This window comes from Triticum urartu, chromosome 7 (genome assembly GCF_003073215.2).
Source record: "Triticum urartu cultivar G1812 chromosome 7, Tu2.1, whole genome shotgun sequence".
NCBI classification, from domain to species: domain Eukaryota; kingdom Viridiplantae; phylum Streptophyta; class Magnoliopsida; order Poales; family Poaceae; genus Triticum; species Triticum urartu.
The window spans coordinates 201,689,283-201,696,068 of record NC_053028.1 but is presented as its reverse complement, the minus strand read 5'-3'; positions in this window follow the sequence as shown (position 1 = coordinate 201,696,068).

Here is a 6,786-nt window from a genome sequence, read left to right as displayed (position 1 = left end):
TGTGGCCTGGGACAAGGTTACTCATCATCGGGAGAGCGATGCCTTGGGTGTGAGGAATCTACAAGCTCATAACCAGGCCATGTTATGTATGTTTGTCTCCAAAATTCCGCAATCGTCTGATATTCCTTGCTACCAGTGGTTTGCATCACAATATTGCAAGAAGTCTATACCCTTTGGTGCCAACAGTAGAGATACAACCTTGTGGAAAGGTTTGAAGGATCACATCCCTCTGGTAGTCAACTCCTCATGGTCTACCCTGGGTCCCAGAAATCTTATATCCTTCTGGCATGATCAATGGCTTTAAGCTGGCAGACTTTGGCTACCACTGGTGCACGGCGGTGCTATACAAACGGGTTTTAACCCCTTTCCGCGATGACATTTGGAACTGTTGCCAAGTGAGTGTGGGCGATAGGGGGTCCTTCCCACACGACCCAGAAGCCGTCGGGGATAGGGAGCCAAGATGCATGTACAGTACTCCTACTCGTTTGTGCTCGCATTGCCATCGTAGTCGGTATTCTGTGGTGCTACGTTTATGATGCGCAGCCCATCACAAACGGTTCACTATTATAGAACGTGTATGATAAGCATACAATCACACACATTCGCTTTCCCAAACCGTATGCGATAACTAATTAAGAAGATTAGCTAATCGTCGTACGAGTGTCGGACGGGATTACAAAATGTCGGACCGTCGTAACACCGTCGTACACGACACTATCGCACACGTTATCCTGTGGTGCAACGTTTACGATGCATACTTCATCAGAAATAGTTCATGGTTGCGAATCGTGTATGATAAGACAACTATCACAAACATTTAGTTTGCCCGCACCGTTTGTGATATTGTCTGACATCGCACACGATTTGCAAACGGCAACTATGTGCATGCTTGCACATGTTTCCTCTCTGTGAACCATGTCGGATTATGGTGTATATCGCAAATGTTTGTATTTTACCAAGCGTGTGTGCCGTAACGACCTGGAGGGCGTAATTTCACCGTAATTTAATTGCTGCGATTTCAAATTGTATAGGATTTGAATTTGAATTTGAATGTATGTTATAGGTTTATTCATATCCATCAGGTTCAAACAACCAATGCATTATTCATAGGTACATATGTTCAAGAATTACATAAGAACCAAATAAAGAATGATGAACCACAGTTGTATAGTTGTACTATTAAAGACGGTAAAGAAAGAGGCGAAATACATTCTGGTTGCTAAACAAGGTGAAGCGGAATGCCTATATTGTGCCCTCCTCCATGTGGAAGGCACGCATGACTCTAGTCCAACCCCTTGTGATGGACGACCGCCCATCCTTCACGGTCTTCATGAAAACATCTAGATAATCATCATGTTCTGGTAGAAATACTTTAACCTTTGCATGCCCACCAATCATGTAGTTTGAGAGGTAATCTTGAGTAAACTGCTTTGGCAACCACTACAAAGGAAAAAGATTCAGACATTGTCATCTAATGCAACTCATTATGGGCAGTAAAAAAGAAGGTTGCAGAGTTCTTACTTACCATCCTGTAGTTCGCTGTTGTCTTGGATAAAGTGTAAACAAATAGTTTAATTGCCATCTTTTGACCCATTTTACTAACAATCTTTATCGGCTTCCTCACTTGATGCTGGTTCATCGATATCTCATTGTCCCATACGCAGAAAGGGTCGAAGCGCGGATCTTTACCAATGACATATGTACCTAAAAGCACCAAGTTAATGTTAGAAGCTAAAAAACAATTGCACAATGATGTACTACAACACTCTTTTATAATATCTTATAACATCCAATATACTCACATATTAGACGAATTAACATCTTATATTATGGGTCGGAACGAGTTTATTGCATTCTTACAAATTATCGGCTGATTAACTGTTGTTGTATCCATGGGTTAGAGTTAGTTTGAGCTAGTCCGGGCTCGAATAGCCCTAAAGTATATCCAAACATGAGGGCTAGTTTGAGCTAGTTGCATCTAACCCACCCAAAAAAACTATCCAACCCAAGAGGTGCTAATTGGAGCTAGTTCTCATAGTGCATTTATTGTCAATCTAACCCTATAATCCAAACACCTCTTTGGATGGAGTTAGTTCAGGGTTAGTCATGAGCTAGAAACTAACTCTAACCTCTAGCTAAGTTGAGTATCCAAACAGGGTTGTGTTGTTGTTGTTGCTGCTCATGCTCTTCTACGTATATCTAGACATCATCAGAACATTAAGGTAACACTCTTCCTTGTTGCTATGTAGCCTAGGATTGCATATTTAGACATTAAGTACAGTGCATGTTGCTATGTAGCCTCAGATATATTACATATGGCCCTAGTTAACCTAACGATAAATGGGTTACAGATATATTCAGTTAAAAGTCTGATTCACCGATTAGTCCCTTATCAGCCCCCGGCCTATATGGTACCAGCTACTGATATCCTAAACAATGAGTATATATATATAAGCCATGGGATGAAACTAACCTCGATGGAAAACAACAGTCATTCCCAAAATTCTCCTGTGTAGGTACATCGAGAGGCATGTTAAGCACAACAGGCTAAACATCAACTAAAATTATCCATGGAAGACAAAATAATCTCCAAAAGATAGCTTCAGCATGCAGGTTGAGCAAAACAAGTGGAAAGGTGTGTTAACTGCAACAGACCTAACATTTAACAACAAGAAACATAGTCATTCAAACTGGTATTGTGCCGGTCAATAACAATGGAAAGGCATGTTAACTACAGATGCAGCAACCAAATGTAGTCATTCATAGTGGTATTGTTGAAACCTGTATTGATGAAATTGAACTGCACAGTCCATACTTGCACATATAGAACATCACATTGTGAATAACTGGAATAAACAAGGCATACTACGAACAACCAAAGATAGCATTTGAAACTAGACATATGCTAACTACAAACAACCGAACAATCAAAAAACTTTAAAAGAGGCATATGCTAGCTATAACAGGCTTAACAGCAAGCAAATATATGCATTCCTATCAGTATGTTTAAAACTGGATTGATGAAATGTACTGCATGGTAAATAATTACACATATGGAGCATCACATTGTGAACAACTGAAATAAACAAGGCATACTGCAAACAACCAGATATAGCAATTAAAACTGGACATATTCTCACTACACTACAAAAGGGACTCGACAAAACAAATCATGGGTTTCCCCTATGAAGAGGCACGACAAAACAAATCATGAGTTTCCTCACTTGTCACAGATGGGCTCGTTCCCGTGGGAAGAGCACGGACCCTCGATGCGCTCCATGGGCTCCTTCCCCTTGGAAGAGCACGGCTGTAGGGTGCCCTCCCTGATGTCGCAGACGGGCTCTTTCCCCTTGGAAGAGTAGATGGGCTCTTTCCCCTTGGAAGAGCCGGAGAGGGTGGCCTCCTCGTGGTCGCCGTCGATGAGGTCTGACTTGGAAGCTATGGATCCCAAGCCAACGTCGTAGAATGTGTCCTTCAAAAATGACAAAAGGGGCTCGATGGCGATGTAGGATGGCAAATTGTTGACAGCGAGCCAGAGGAGATCAGTGGCGGGGCCATGGACGAGATCGATGGTGGTTGAGCCCGAGGGGTTGGGGGTGGGCCACTTAACCTGTCACATAGCCCACCTCAGGTCATCACTGTCGATGACCTCGATGTCGTAGCCGGCGTCCGAGACATACCCGCATACTCTAGCCTGCTGCTTGAGTGCTTGCGGCCAGTAATGGTCGTTAGCTTCCTCGGTGACGTCGGGCGAAGAGACCGTGATACACCTTTTTTGGGCCAATCGCTCCTCGAACTCCACGGGAAGCGTAGCTGGGCTTAGGCTGCGATGCTCTGGAGTGGGGGATGGGGATGGGGACGGGGATCTATGGGAAAGGGGGCGTTTGGCAGGCGTCATCTATGAAACACAGGGCGCCCTGGGTATGGAGAACGGTGGGTAAGCTGCACGGGCAAACCTGCAGATGTTGACAATGGAGGCCTTGCGGCGATGGTGGGGACCTTGCTAGGGTTTCGAGCGAGGGAGGGTGTGTCTGTGTGTGTGTGTGTGCGCATGTGCGCACGCACCCGAGGAGGTTTTAGTTTGTGTGTGTGTGTGTGTGTGGAGGGGGGCGGGGTGTGTTTGAGGAAATGACGCGGGTACTAAAAATTTTACTATGCAGGAGTCAAACGCGAGAGTGAAATACTGGGGCTATTGAAAATTTTCATGATGGTGCATCGCACACGGTCCGGAGATAACAATCGTGTGTTATGAAACAAAAAAACCCTCGAGGCGGGCAGATATTTTCGAGGGATGCAGATGGGATTGGGAACAAGAAACATCACACACGGTCGAAACACAATAACTGTGTGTTATCAAATAGAAAAAAGCTGCAGGCGGGTAGATATTTTTGAGAGGGGAAACCTGGTGCCCTCGTGGAGCCCAATGTGCTGTGCGGATGTGTGCGTGATAGGGGCACCGGCGTGGCACACAGTTAGTTTGAGTGAACCGTGTCTGTTGCATCATCCGACTTGTCTAATCACTACAAAAAAAATACACTTCTGTGATGATACGTGTTTGTCACAGTAGGTCACGTTTTCTGTCATGCATATACATCCATGACAAATTTATGACAGAATCAAGATAGTCATTCCTGTGCTGTCATAGAAGTGTTCCATGACATTACCAAAATTATCATCACGGAAGTGTCCACTTCCATGACGATAAATTGCGCGTCACAAAAGTGCTTTCGTCAAGGGTGACCGACACGTGGCATCCACCGTAACAGAACGGCGTTAAGCTATTGGGTCTGGTTTTGGATCCGATAACCCGTTAACAGCCCTGACCAATGGGGATTTTCCACGTGTAAAATCATCATTGGCTAGAGGAAACACGTGTCGGCTCACCGTTGGGACAGATGTCATCCACTCATTGGACCCAAAGCGCCTATGATACGTCGACACGTGGCATGGCCCAACAGAGGCCCATTCCTGTGAAAAGGCCGGCCCGTTTGACTTGGTCAAAAGGTGGCGGGCCGGCCCACGGCAAGCCTGTTAACAGCCTGTTCGCATATAGGCCATTTACAGCCTGCTAACCCAGGGCCCGTTTACGGCCTATCCGAATTAGGCCCAGTAGCGTCATCTGGGCCATCCAATATAATTCCAGCCCATTTTAACTTTCGGCCCATGTATGGCCCATGATGTCTTTCGGCCTATATGAGGCCCTTAGTAACCCTCGGCCCATTAACGACACGTGGTGAAACTGGCCCGTAATGAACAGTGTATCACTTTATACCCATTAACGGCCCATTATTCCGTTGGGACATTTCCAGCCCATGTTATCTTTCGGCCTTCTCAGGGCCCATTTATTCTTGGGATCATTTCCAGTATTCGTTTACTTACGGCCCGTTATTGTCATTTTCTACTTGTGGGCCAAATTCAGCATGTGGTTACAGTCGGCCCATTCGTGGCCCGTTAATACGTTGGGCCATTTTCATAGTGTCATCAAATACGACCGATTAACAACGACCCGTTATGGTCGGCCCATGAACGGACGATTTCAACTCTAGCCCATTTACGGCCATAATGTGGTCTGGTATTGGTCCATGTTTGGCCAACCGATCATACGGCCCGAAGAAGGCCCATTGATGATACGGCCCGTAGAAGGCCCATTGTGTCTACGACCTGTATAAGGCCCATTGTTTCTACGCCCCGTAGAAGGCCCATTGCTTCTACGGCCCGTAGGAGGCCCATGTTAACTACAGTAAATATGTAGCCCATGGTTATTGTGGCCTAGTTTTAAAAAATAGGTTATTGCGGTCACTAGCAAACCGCGGAAAAAGAACTGCACTGACTACAAGAAAACAAATAAATAAGACAATAAGGAAATACATTAGCAAGCAACTTACGCTAGGATATCACGGCTATTACACATATTACATCCACTGGGCATCAAGGTTCGTCATCAGTGCAAATATAGGAAACAAAGCAGCATATAAACGCCACAGCAAAACAAGTCCAGAACTGAAACCACTTCAGAAGAGCTCAAGAAACAATATCCTGGGTACCCATAATGCTGGCAAGATGCTTAGCAAGCTTATTAACTTTCTCTTGTTTGGCGCTTAAATCCTCCAGCACTTGTAGTTGGACCAGAAAGTATGCATCTGAATTCTGCAGGGACTTCCTCAGTCCTTCGACTTCCTGTCGCATAACATCTGATCGATGTCTTTCAACTTGAAGTTGAGACTCAAGAAGCCGAACTAATTCAGGCAGCAAGTTCGAAGAGCTGGTGCCAGCAGTAGTAGCCAGTAACTCCACCACTACATCAAGACAGGACTTTGGGGTTGTCTCAGTGTCTTCAATATCGTTTTTATCAGCTTTCTTGGAGACCAACAGGGATGTCTCACTATCATGAACCTTATCTGCATTACTTCCTTTACCATTGCATAACGGGGTACTCTTCTCCAATATTTTATCCGCGCTCTAAAAGAGAAACAAACAAACACATCACAGGTTTCAATGTAGTATATGAAACTCATTTTGGTAAACCAGTTCAGTAGTAAGGTGGATAGGATAACATCATGAAACAAACATATATCTATATAGTATGGTCACTGTATGGTCTATATCATTCTAGTTTATGTTGCCAAATCAAGATAGATACAGTTCGAATCATATCTATTTAAGACAAAGCAGCATAGCCAGAATATAAGTGTGGGAAACTACACAGCAATAACAACACTTGTAATGTGCATGGCATGAGAACATAACTGTTTATTCAATTGAAACTCAAATCAACATAGAGCAAGT